General features: G+C 39.3%; 1 long non-coding RNA gene across 1 annotated transcript in view; it reads left to right on the top strand.

The window, feature by feature from the left end:
• The first annotated feature begins 5399 nt into the window (after nucleotides 1-5399).
• Nucleotides 5400-13265, top strand: part of LOC114644803 (uncharacterized) — a 34727-nt gene continuing 26861 nt past the window's right edge. Inside the window, exon 1 of the long non-coding RNA XR_003715043.2 lies at nucleotides 5400-5669. This is a non-coding gene — a long non-coding RNA (uncharacterized LOC114644803). The remainder of the gene's footprint in view (nucleotides 5670-13265) is intronic.

Genomic DNA, 13265 nt, shown 5'->3' with positions numbered 1-13265 from the left:
AGATGGAGGTTGGCCGAAAGGAGCTCATGTCTGTTGGGTCTCCGCCAGCTGTGGGAGCAATGGGTGAGCCGAGAAGAATGAGAGACGGAGGTGGACAAGAGAGTAATGAGAGAGAGAGATTGCATTTTAACTTCTTTTTTAACCTCGGATTTTAAAGGATTTATTTGGTTTTTTTATCCTCACTGAACACTTGGTTTAATGATTTATTTATTGAACCTGATGCACTTTTTGTTTGGACACTGTGATTATTGTTTTAATAAAAGCACTTTTGCACTTTTTGGAAATATCCCCTGGCTTCATTTGAGAATGTCCTCATTTTACTTTGTACTGTTGATCCCAAGTATTTAAACTCCTCCACCTTCGCCAACTCTACTCCCTACATCCTTACCATTCCTCTGACCTCCCTCTCATTCACACACATGTATTCTGTCTTGTCCTTACTGACCTTCATTCCTCTCCTCTCTAGAGCATATCTCCACCTCTCCAGGGTCTCCTCAACCTGCTCCCTACTATCACTACAGATGACAATGTCATCAGCAGACATCACAGTCCATGGGGACTAATGTCGTCTGCCAACCTGTCCATTACGCTTCCCTCATGCATATCATGTACAACTCTTATGTACTTTTCTGCCACTCCTGACTTCCTCATACAATACCACAACTCCTCTTGAGGTACCCTGTCATATGCTTTCTCCAGGTCCACAAAGACGCAATGCAACTCATTCTGGGCTTTTCCATACTTCTCCATCAACACCCTCAGATCAAACATTACATCTGTGTTGCTCTTTCCTGGCATGAAACCATACTGCTGCTTGCTAATCATGCCCTCCATTCTTAACCTAGCTTCAACTATTCTTTCCCATTACTTCATGCTGTGGCTCATCAATGTTATCCTCCTGTAGTTACTACAGCTCTGCACATCCCCCTTATTCTTAAAAATTGGTACCAGTACACTTCTTCTCCACTCCTCAGGCATCCTCTAACTTTCCAAGATTCCATTAAACAATCTGGTTAACAACTCCACTGCCATCTCTCCTAAACACCTCCAAGCTTCCACAGGTATATCATCTGGACCAACGGCTTTTCCATTCTTCATCCTCTTCATAGCTGTCCTTACTTCCTCCTTGCTAATCCATTGTACTTCCTGATTCACTATCTCCACATCATCCAACCTTCTCTCTCTCTCTAATTCTTTTCATTCATCAGCCTCTCAAAGTACTCTTTCCATCTGCTCAACACAATCTCCTCGTTTGTGAGTACGTTTACATCTTTATCTTTTATCACCGTAACCTACTGCACATCTTTATCAGCTTGGTCCCTCTGTCCAACCATTCAGTACAGGTCCTTTTCTCCCTCCTTAGTGTCCAGCCTCTCGTACAACTCATCATACACCTTTTCTTCAGCCTTCTCCACCTCTCTCTTCACCTTATGCCTTATCCCTTTGTACTCCTAGCTACTTTATACATCTCTTTGACTATCCCACTTCTTCAACAACTTCTTCCTCTGTATTCTCTGTTGTACTTCCCCATTCCACCACCAGGTTTCCTTTTCCTCCTTCCTCTGTCCAGATGTCACACCAAGCACCCTTCTTGCTGTTGCCCTTACTACTTAAGCTGTAGTTGCCCAGCTTTCTGCTAACTCTTCACTGCCACTCAGAGCCTGCCTTACCTCCCCCTGAACTCAACCTTGCAGTCTTCCTTTTTCAACCTTCGCTATTTGATCCTTGGTTCTGCCCCCACTCCCCTCCTCTTCTTCATCTCCAATGTCATCTTACAGACCACCATCCTATGCTGCCTAACTACGCTTTCTCCTGCCATCTTTTGCAGTCTACAATCTCCTTCAGACTGACCCTCCTCCATAGGATATAATTCACCTGTGTGCATCTTCCTTCACTCGTATATGTCACCCTATGTTCCTCCCTCTTCTTAAAATATGTATTCACCACAGCCATGACCATCCTTTTCACAAAATCCACTATCATCTGACCTGCATTTCTTTCCTTGACACCATACCTATCACATCTTCATCCCCTCTGTTCCTTTCACCAACATACCCATTGAAATCCGCTCCAATCATCACTCTCTCCCTCTTGGGTACACGCTCCACCACTTCATCCAACTCACTCCAGAAATCTTCTTTCTCACCCATTGCACACTCAACTTGCAGGGCATATGCACGAACAACATTCATCATCACACCTGCAATTTCCCGCTTCATAGACATCACCCTGTCTGACACTCTTTTCACCTCTTGACATATTGTTCCTTCAGAATAACCCCTACCCCATTTCTCCTCCCATCTACACCATGTATAAATATTTTAAACATTTTACACAAAAAATACAAGTTAATTTTTAAGTACTTTGATTTATAATTCTTTGCTTTTTAAGCAGTGTATGATTTGTAGCAAAAATAGAAGGACGTTCAAATATGAAAATTTTTTCTCCTGATCTACACTATAGTATATAAACATATTCAAATGTACTTTCTTCCCTCTTACCTTTTTTTCACTCTTTAACATGTAGTAGGGAGTATAGGGACATAAGGTCTCAAATGCAGAAAATCAATGAATTGCCCCATGCATACCCTGTCTCACATTCTCTAACTTTTTTGACCTTATGCTTAAAACTGTTGTGGATTAAAACATGAACACAAGTCATAAACCTTGTTGAGATGTAAAGATCCTGAATATGTTACCTTCAGCTATTTCCTGAACATACGGTTTCTACACAAAGAAGTACTTTCTCCCACTTGAGCAACAATCACAGTTAAAAGAAATCATATGTCTTTTGTCTTCTTCTTAAAGAATTTGTTTCAAGAACTGGCTTCTTCATACTAAATTCCTTCATAATTTGCCCCTTTCAGTTGTGTTAATTGGCTAGGTATACAGTATGTGGTTGTGCAAATCTTGTAATGAACAGACACATTCCATGTACAGCTGGGTTTCTTGCTTGCATCCGATGCTGTCAGGATAGGTATTGGCATTCCACTACCATGAATTAGTTTAATATTAGGGACGTGAATAAAAACTCTTTAAATGTTTAGCCAATCTGAAGTTTAAAAGTTCAGGAAATTTTAGAAAACAGCACCTAAACCACTTTACGTTTAAGGGCCGTGAAGGCTTTTTTGAATCTTGTTTAGTCTTTAGTCAGCCAGAGGGCCCAACAGAGCCAACATGTCCCAAAACAAAAGCTTGTTTACTCAAAAAACACATTGTCCTTGGTTCATGGAAAACATGGCAAGTGAAAAACAAACAGAACACATTAAAAACAAAAGCAGAGGCCTGTAAAATAATAGTGACACCACTTAAACAAAGGTGTCAAGAATCTGATTTTAATAGTCAGTAGATCTAAAACCAATGACAAGGCATATTGATCCTTAATCTAAATCTTAACATCATCAGTAAAGCCAGACAGAGTTTATCACCTGAGCTGAGCAGCTGAAGAAAGTTTAACACCCCACTCCACTGTATATTTTAAAGGCTTTTTACTCTGCAGTCATTGAAGACGTCCTTACTGAGTGCACCACTGCCTAGTATAGTAGCACTGTCTGGTTGTGGAAATCTTCACAGAGGGTGGTGTGCCTAGTGAAGCACATCATTGAGACTTCAATTCCTGCTCTACATGATATCTTCTTCAGATGGCACTTGGTCAGATCTCTTGGGTTAATCGGGGACTCCAGTCCTCCCAGTAATAAACTGTATAAGCTGCTGAAGTCAGGAAGATGAGTCTACAGCCTATAAACTCTGACTGAAAGATCCTTTAGTAGCTTTTACCCAGTATGCCATCTGATTGTTAAATAAACACCATTAATTGATTTATGTATTGCTATTGTATTAGTTTTTTTTGAGTATTGCTATGCTGAATTTTCTGATAATGTTTCAGTTTTAGCTTTTTTTTGCTTTGAATGTGGCCCAGGATCTGCTAGGCAAAAAACATTTCACTGCGTCTTATATTCTAGTATGATTTATTCTAGTAGATTAAAAATCCTTGAAACCATATCAGTCTTAGACAGAAATTCTGCTTTAACCCTTATAATCACTGATAGTGTTACTTGCAGTTTTTCTGCTACAGATATGCAGAGTTATGTTGTTCAAGTTTCTGCAAAAGAAAATTTAGTTTTTATAACAATGTGTTTAAAACCGAAGGTTTGTGCTCTCATAAAGTTTTCTCTCTCTTTGTTCCTACTGGAGTGCAGCTTTCCAAATGTAAGTGTCCAGGAGACAAGGAATGTCTTTTGTGTTATTACTTTAGTTTTTTTTTCTTTCTAACATATCAGGCTTGCCCCTTTTTCTGCTGGCTGATGGAATAGTTAACAAATATGGTAAGTTCAGCTGCAGTCTGTCTCGTTTTTGTTACCCTTTTGTTTTGGTACATAAAACAGGAGACAGTAGACACACAAACATCTGTTCTTTGTGTGAGATTCAGGAAAAGTGAGTGAAAGGTCAAGCATTCTTGGATATAATTATTTAAAAAAAAGGGAGCTGTTTCCATTAACACTGATGGATAATCAGTTTTATTTGAAAGAAGAAGAGCATATTTTTTCTCTTTTTCTGACGTTTAGTTTTGGATTTTAAAATTCCAGGATACATACTAATAGAAATTTGCCAGGCTAATACAGTGGAGCACATTAAAAAACTGCTAAAAACACATTATTTTAACATGGTTTTCTCATAGCTTCATTTTAGTTTAATCCTGATACAGTACTCTGTATGTGCATTTAATTATCAATATCATTCCTGGTGGCTCCATAATCCATACTAACCCCTACTTTCTCTGCTGTTCTTTTTCCGGTTTTCTGTGGTGGTGATCTGTGCCACAACCACCTGTTCAAAGCACCGTGATGTCCCTACATTGATGGATTAAAGACCAGAAGTCCACATGACTGTCATCAACATCAAGTTCTTCCATGTGAATCCTGAAAACCATGAGAACTGATTGAGGTCATTTATGTTACGTAGAATGCCTAGAGGGGGCTGAGTGGTCTCGTGGCCTGGAACCCCTGCAGATTTTATTTTTGTTTTCTCCATCTGTATGGAGTTTGTTTTTTTTTCTGTCCTCCCAGGCCATTGGATTATACTTTTTACTCTATGTTAATTAGTGTTCCCCAATTCTATTTTATTTATTTTGTCTTTTTTCATCCTGTAAAGCACTTTGAGCTACTGTATATCATTTGTATGAAAATGTGCTATATAAATAAATGTTGTTGTTGTTGTTGTTATAAATAAAGCAAGAAACTCGAAATAACGGTCAGAGAATCAAAGTGAAATACTGTACATGGAATAAGCCGATATTAGTCCTGGTCCTGTAGATGGCAGCAATGAATCGTCGAAGTCGATTTCATCGTGCCTTTAGTGACACAGTCAAGCAAACCTTCGGGAACACGCCCACTTCGAAGACTCTCCAGCTGAGATCAGCTGTGTTGTTTTCATTTAGCAATGGCGCTGCAGAGGTTGGGACGTTTGGAAGTATTTTCTCTTATAATGAAAATGAGATAAAATATTTTACTGATTGCTAATTACATACATGTTTTGGCATATTATAGGACAGTAGTGAGGAATAATAAGGAAATCCTTGGAAATACGCGAGGCACCTGAAACCGGGATGAGCAATGCACCACGTGTAGAAGGGTTTGCACAACAAACTGCAGAGTCAAAGAGATGCACCAGGTAAGACTTGTAACTACATTTATAAATTATGTTAGTATTTTTCATTTGGGAATACTGACAGAAACTTGTGAGAGACGTTTTCAGTATTTAGAAGTATGTGTTGTCCTGTAGATTAACATGTATAAGTCAAGCATATTATGGCATTCGAATACAATGAATATAGGTATACCAAGGCCAACCAATAGATATGTCACTATTAAGACAAATATGACCGAATCAATATAAAGTAATTTTAAATAAACATCAACAGCATTATACTGATTTATATTTCCATAATGTCATTGCTTGTGTAAGCACTTATTACGTATTGTTTTGTTGCTCGTTAGCGATTGTGTTTTTATAGAGGCGCCGTGGTAAGTAGGCCTTGGTTTATACCACCGTTTCTCAACCTTTAAATATTTGTGACCCGAGTTTTCGTAACAGTTTTAGTCGCGCCCCCCTAGCGTTTTTTTGAAACAAGCCCACTAATACCAATTTGTTCTTTTTTTAATTAATGATATCATAGCTGCATATTTTATTATACCTACTTAACTTTTATCGACATTTATCTAACTCTATATTTACTTTTCTAGTACCAGAATGCAGTTTAAGTTAATTTGTTTTGGTTTCAATAGATGTATTTTTTCATATTTTCGATTCTTGTTTTCTTTTTTTCACATCGCCCCACAGTTTGAGAACCACTGCTTTATACTTTTGGTGCTGCTTCTGTCAGAGTGGAGTTTGAATTTTTATTGTTGTAGGTTTTCCCAGTGAAGCTAGAAATATCTGTGTGAGTGTGTCATCGATTGACTTTAATGGCTATCCTGAGCCCGTTGCTGCTTTTGGCCATTTTATTGAAAAAAGTAAGTTCGGAAAATGAATGAATGGCCGCACAAGTTGCGCTATGCGCTTCTTGTTTTAAAATGTAGATGGCAGCAGGGATTCACACAACACTAAAAACAAGTCACATGATTTATCCGAAATGGCCTGTTTTTAATTTCTCGTACAATGAAGAAGAGGCGGAGTGGTGGCCCTGAGGCTAGGGATCTGCACTGGCAGGACAGAAGGTTGCCAATTCGAATCCCGTAAAAATGTCAAAAGGGACTCTGCTCTGTTGGGCCCTTGGGCAAGGCCCTTAACCTGCAATTGCTAAGCGCTTTGAGTAGTGAGAAAGGCGCTATATAAATGCAAAGAATTATTATTATTAAGTACTGTATAGGGGAAGTATTATAGTCGTCCAAAATTCCATTTCGAGATTTTGACGAATGTCGACGTTTTAGACCTCCTGAAGTCCGAAAATACAATTTTTGGAATTATGTATGTATGTGTATATATAAACACGATAACCTGAGTATGCTTTCACTTGGGTCAACCAAATTTTGCATACATGTATCGGGTACAAAACGTAGATTTCTATCAACTTTTGGGCTATTTCCGCTAACCGCAAGTGGTACCTGAACACATACTCGATTTGTTTTTTAGTATTATTCATGCAGCTACAGAGTCTGATTTATTAAACTTTTCTTTTTAAATAATTGTTCAATAAATTATTAAATTGATTTGTTGTTGATGGTTCTTTAATGTAGGCCTACATAATATAAAAATGTAATCAATGTCGATTTAATCTACAAATATCCATCCCCATATCTGAGTATACTAGAAAGTCGAGGGAGACCACTCCCGATTTTTTTTTTAGTATTAACAAAAGGAAATGGAATATTTGGTACTTTTGTACTAAACGGATGGCTGTGAAACTTCCCCCACGGAGCCCAACACTAAAAACAATTGTACGTATGTATTTCAATAATATTCCAGTTTCTGTAAATTTCTATATATTTTTATTCGTCAAAACACTTCTGTTTTCCTTTGTCATAATTTAGAGCTATATTTCTTGCCATCTCTGCCAAACAAACGCCAATTCTTTCGTTTTAAGAACCCTGTTGAAATACATGCTTGGCGAAGAAGCAAAGTTTTTTTAACAAAATATTTGTCAGTTCAGTCTAAGGAAGGGAGACAGAAAGAAGCAATGCTTGCAAGATTGTTAAAAAAACTTAATTTTTGTTTCAATCTTTAAGTTTTGAAAATGGGCATATAATCTATAACTCATCTCTGTCATACGAGTCATTTTTGCAAAATGATTTTTGCAAAATGATTGGTATTTCCATTTACTTGCAAGTTATGATAATGACTAACTTTGTCTTTCTCTTGAGATAAAATGAGTCAGTGATAATTCAGACATAGGTCAGAGACGACATGTGGTTCCAGTCCCTTAACACTTCATCTCTATGCTATGTAAAAGAAATTCTCAGTCATTCAGTTCACCAAGGGTCCATGATTTTTTTTTTCTACAGCATCTTGTATTTGGAACTGTCCTCCAAAGGAAAAGGCCATCTTCAGTTGATACTTTAATCTTCACTTTTATAACTTTATTTTGTTCATTAAACAGCACATTGACTGAACTTTGCAATTCTTTCAAAGGCACTTCTTCTTCTTCTTCTTCTTTCCGCTGCTCCTGTTAGGAGTTACCACAGCAGATCATCTTCTTCCATATCTTTTTCTCCTCTGCATCTTGCTCTGTTACACCCATCACCTGCATGTCCTCGCTCACCACATCCATAAACCTTCTCTTAGGCTTTCCTCTTTTCCTCTTCCCAGGCAGCTCTATCCTTGGCATCCTTCTCCCAATATACTCAGCATCTCTTCTCTGCACATGTCCAAACCAACTCAATCTCACCTCTCTGACTTTGTCTCCCAACCGTCCCACCTGAGATGACCCTTTAATGTACGCATTTCTAATCCTGTCCGTCCTCATCAAACCCAATGCAAATCTTAGCATCTTTAACTCTGCCGCCTCCAGCTCTGTCTCCAGCTTTCTGGTCAGTGCCACTATCCCTAACGTATAACATAGTTGGTCTCACTACCGTCCTGTAGACCTTCCCTTTCACTCTTGCTGATACCGGTTTGTCACAAATCACTCCTGACACTCTTCATCCAGTCCACCCTGCCTGCACTCTCTTCTTCACTTCTCATCCACAATTCCATTTACTTTGTACTGTTGATCCCAAATATTTAAACTCATCCACCTTCGCCAACTCTACTCCCCTCATCCTCACCATTCCACTGACCTCCCTCTCATTCAAACACATGTATTCTGTCTTGTTCTTACTGACATTCATTCCTCTCCTCTCTAGAGCATATCTCCAACTCTCCAGGGTCTCCTTGACCACCTACCTACTCTTGCTACAAATCACAATGTCATCAGCAAGCATCATAGTCCAAGGGGACTCTTGTCTAATGTTGTCTGTCAACCTGTCCATCACCGTTGCAAATAAGAATGGGCTCAGAGCCGATCCCTAATGTAATCCCACCTGCACCTTGAATGCATCCGTCACTCCTACCACAGACCTCACCACGGTCACACTTCCCTCGTACATATCCTGTACAACTCTTACATACTTCTCTGCCACTCCCGACTTCCTCATACAATACCACAACTTCTCTTAAGGCACCCTGTCATATGCTTTCTCCAGGTCCTCAAAGACGCAATTCAACTTCTGGGCTTTTCTATACTTCTCCATCAACGCCCTCAGATCAAACATTACATCTGTGGTGCTCTTTCCTGGCATGAAACCATACTTCTGCTCACTAATCATCACCTAACTTGTAACCTAGCTTTCACTACTCTTTCCCATAACTTCATGCTGTGGCTCATCAATTTTATCCCCCTGTAGTTACTACAGTCCTGCACATCCCCCTTATTCTTAAAAATCGGCACCAGTACACTTCTTCTCCACTCCTCAGGCATCCTCTCACTTTCCAAGATTCCATTAAACAATGTAGTTAACTCCACTGTCATCTCTCCTAAACACCTCCAAGCTTCCGCAGGTATATCATCTGGACCAATAGCTTTTCCATTCTTCATCCTCTTCATAGCTGTCTTTGCTTCCTCCTTGCTAATCCATTGCACTTCCTAACTCACTAACTCCACATCATCCAACCTTCTCTCCCTCTCATCTTCATTCATCAGCCTCTCAAAATACTCTTTCCATCTGCTCAACACATCCTCCTCACTTGTGAGTGTGTTTCCTTACTTAAAAGAAGAGGACGACATGCATCAAGACTCTTTGCAGTGTTGGCTCCTCAGTGGTGGAACGAACTTCCTCTTGCTGTACGAACAGCGGAGACCCTCACTGTCTTCAAACGTCGCCTGAAGAGACACTTCTTTCAACAGCACTTGGACTAAAGTCCCCATACTTTTTTTTTCTACCCTTTTTTTTCAAAAAAAAAAAAAAAAAAATTTTTGTACTAACTTACTATTTTCTTCTAGCAGGGTTTTGTATACAACTTGGTCAGCGGTAACTTGTTTAATGACAGTAGATTTAATCCTAGCCTTAAAGACCGAAGAACAGTCGTAGACTACTAAGCACTGTTGTAAGTCGCTCTGGATAAGAGCATCTGCTAAATGATGTAAATGTAAATGTTTCCATCTTTATCCTTTGTCACCCTAACCTACTGCACATCTTTCCCAGCTCAGTAACCTCTGTGTAGCCAATCGGCCAGATCAATATGCGAAAGGCACTGTATGTCTTTAATAAATAGTAAGCCATTTACTTATTCTAGTAAACTGCTTATTGCAATATGTGGTCGCATGAGAGCTGAAGTCTTTTCTTGGCAGCACTGAGTGTGATGCAATAACAAATGCAAGTGAACCCCTAGCTTTACTCCTCTACTGACTTCAAACTCATCTGTCATTTCAGGAGCACATCCAATGCGTGTTGCTAACTAATCTTTGTCCCATGGCCAATTTGCTTCATGAATGTACAGAACTGTAGAGTACACATTAGTGAAACTTCTGCATATGCACGGTGCAATCTGGGCAGTGGGTGTAGAAAGGGTAGAGACAACATAAAAGTACAAGTCCCAGGAACCCATGTGGGAGCTTGGATTCCTTCAGGAGAGTGTTGCTGCTAACTAGTGGCCTATATTATTACAGCTGTTTTGAAGAGCTTCCTCAGCCAAGGATCTGGGACTCAGCCAGACAGTCAGGATGTGTTCCATCATGAAACTCTCAGTGCTTTCCTGATTGCCCGTTACATAATGTAATTATCTATTTTCAAATATGCTCAATCAAGTTCAGGCTAGAAGGGAGTTACTATAGGGTGTAGTTGAAAGTATCATTTTGAGACCCTGAGATTTTAAAATTGAGATTTTTTTGGAAATTTAATTAGGATAAGATGTGACAAGCTACTGTATGTTTGCTCTGAATGGTCTCTTCCCCTGAAAACCTTTCTTGTATTCCATTTTGATCTCCCACATGTTTGAGGTTGATCTGGTTGGATGTCTTCATCATCCACAAACTGCTAACCTACACAACCTACATGTAAAGCTTATTGGTCTTTCATAATCAACCTTTTTAAAGAAAATCTTAGTTTTGTACCCCATAGAGGGATCAGAGGACGTTGAGATTGAAGGAAAGTTATGTCTTCTGTCGTTGTCCTATTTTTATAATTCATGTAATATTTTTACTATCTAATTTGGCTGCTTAATTTTAGTTTGTTGCATTTATTATTCACATTCCATACAGCTGTAAAGGATCAGTGCCTATTATGATAGTATGAGACACAGGGCATGAACCAGTTGGTGCGGCGAGGGGGTGCATTAAACTTGCTTATTTTAGATGGCATTTTTTTGTCTACCTCAGTTCATATAGCACCTCCTGCTTCTTTTCATTTTATGTGGTGCTTGTCTTTTGTGTATGTGTTCTTTCTTGAATTGATTGCAATGGTGCAGTGGTCTTTTTTGTGTCTCTGAGGGCTAGGAAAGTATCTGCAACACATGCCGGATGAACCTCTGACTAGTGTCATGACCCCATCTGTATATTACATTTGTGTGAAGCAGATTAGCAATGATCATGCAGTAGGCATGTGGGAAAGTCCTGCACATGACTTCTACAGTTCTGTGATTTCATTTTGGCCTCATGAAGGTATCATGAGATATTGGGGAAAAATGTTTGCCTAAGCTGGAAGCACACCAAATTTCCAGAAAAAATATTTGACTGGTCAAATTTGCCAAAGTATTTTCACAATCAGTACTACTTACCTGACACTGCATACATGAGTAATATATACACACACACACACAATGTATCTTTCAAGATGTTGATTTAATTTTTTAGCTCTGAAGCAATCTGTGTCATAAAATGTTATTGAGATGGTGTAATAGCTTAGAAATCTCTCACTTTGCTAGAAATGAAACTTAGTTTGAAATTGGCCACTCCCTGTTTTCTGGTTCAGCCAAGGTTATTCCCCTAGTTTGTCTTCAAATTCCTTTTTAAGTGTCTAGTTTTGTTCATTTTTTTTAATTCTTTTGTCTGTTAATATTTTTGCTTTTGGTAAGTCCCTTCTGGTTCACTGAATGCACAAAGTGGTGGTAATGTGTTCTCTTAGGATTTTTGTATTTTGTTGATTCTCTGGATGTTTTTGATTTCTGTGCTCCAGATTTGTGTTTTTGGGGGCTTTCATGCCCTGGATTGCCTGTGTGTTCTTTGGAGAGTTCTTGTTTGAGTATTTTTGAAAATAAATCTTTATAAATTAAACACTCTTTGATTTCCCTTTTTTGATTCAGTGTAAAGGGGGGCAGATCCTTCTACTTCTGGGGCTTTTCACAACCGTTTATGGAACTTTTGTGCATAGGAACTCCTACTTCATGACATATTATCCATTTGTGGCTGCTATTGTTATGCCCATTTGAATGTCAAGGATAAGGAACAATGAGAGGGCTGAAAAAGGAACCCATCAACAATGAAACAGACCTATTTTGCTAGAAACTTCCCAGTGTGTATTCTTGGTATAGAAAAAGGAGTGCTTTTCAGAAGTGAACCTGAATACTGGGATTGTGCAAGTCAAAAAATGTGGACTAAAAACAGCTACTGTAGACAGCAGTAAATGAGGGGGTCCGTATTCTTGTACTGTGTGAGAGACTCCAGCATTAGTAGGCATCCTCGCCATCATCTGCCTTGTTAGATAGAAATCCACTTCCATACCTGTTGGGGGCTTCATAGACTTCTTTTTGTTGGAAAAGACTTTGTAAAAAGATCAGACTCCACACACTTAAAAAGGTTTGGGGCAGCCACCCGTGTTTTATTCTTGGCTGCAATGGGTTAGGTGTTCCAAAGAAGTGATTGATTTGGAGTCCAGACATGAACTGACGAAGGTTTGAAAAGATGGCGGTTTTAAGTAATTAAACTGGAAGTGATATAGGGGAAGGCAGGAGACTCATAATGTTAAAACTGAAAAGAGCGTAGTGTTAGTAGAACAGGTTTTGACCACAGGAGACCCTAAACAATTGCTCCATTCATTTTTGCATTGGTCTGTTGTGGTGAAAAAGGAGCTGAGCCGCAAGGCGAAGCTCTCAATTTACCAGTCGATCTATGTTCCTACCCTCACCTATGGTCATGAGCTATGGGTAGTGACCGAAAGAACAAGATTGCGAATACAAGCGGCTGAAATGAGTTTCCTCCGCAGGGTGTCTGGGCTCTCCCTTAAAGATAGGGTGAGAAGCTCAGTCATTAGGGAGGGGCTCAGAGTAGAGCCACTGCTCCTCCGCATCGAGAGGAGT

This window comes from Erpetoichthys calabaricus, chromosome 12 (genome assembly GCF_900747795.2).
Source record: "Erpetoichthys calabaricus chromosome 12, fErpCal1.3, whole genome shotgun sequence".
NCBI lineage: Eukaryota > Metazoa > Chordata > Cladistia > Polypteriformes > Polypteridae > Erpetoichthys > Erpetoichthys calabaricus.
This window is presented reverse-complemented; position numbering and strand designations above follow the sequence as displayed.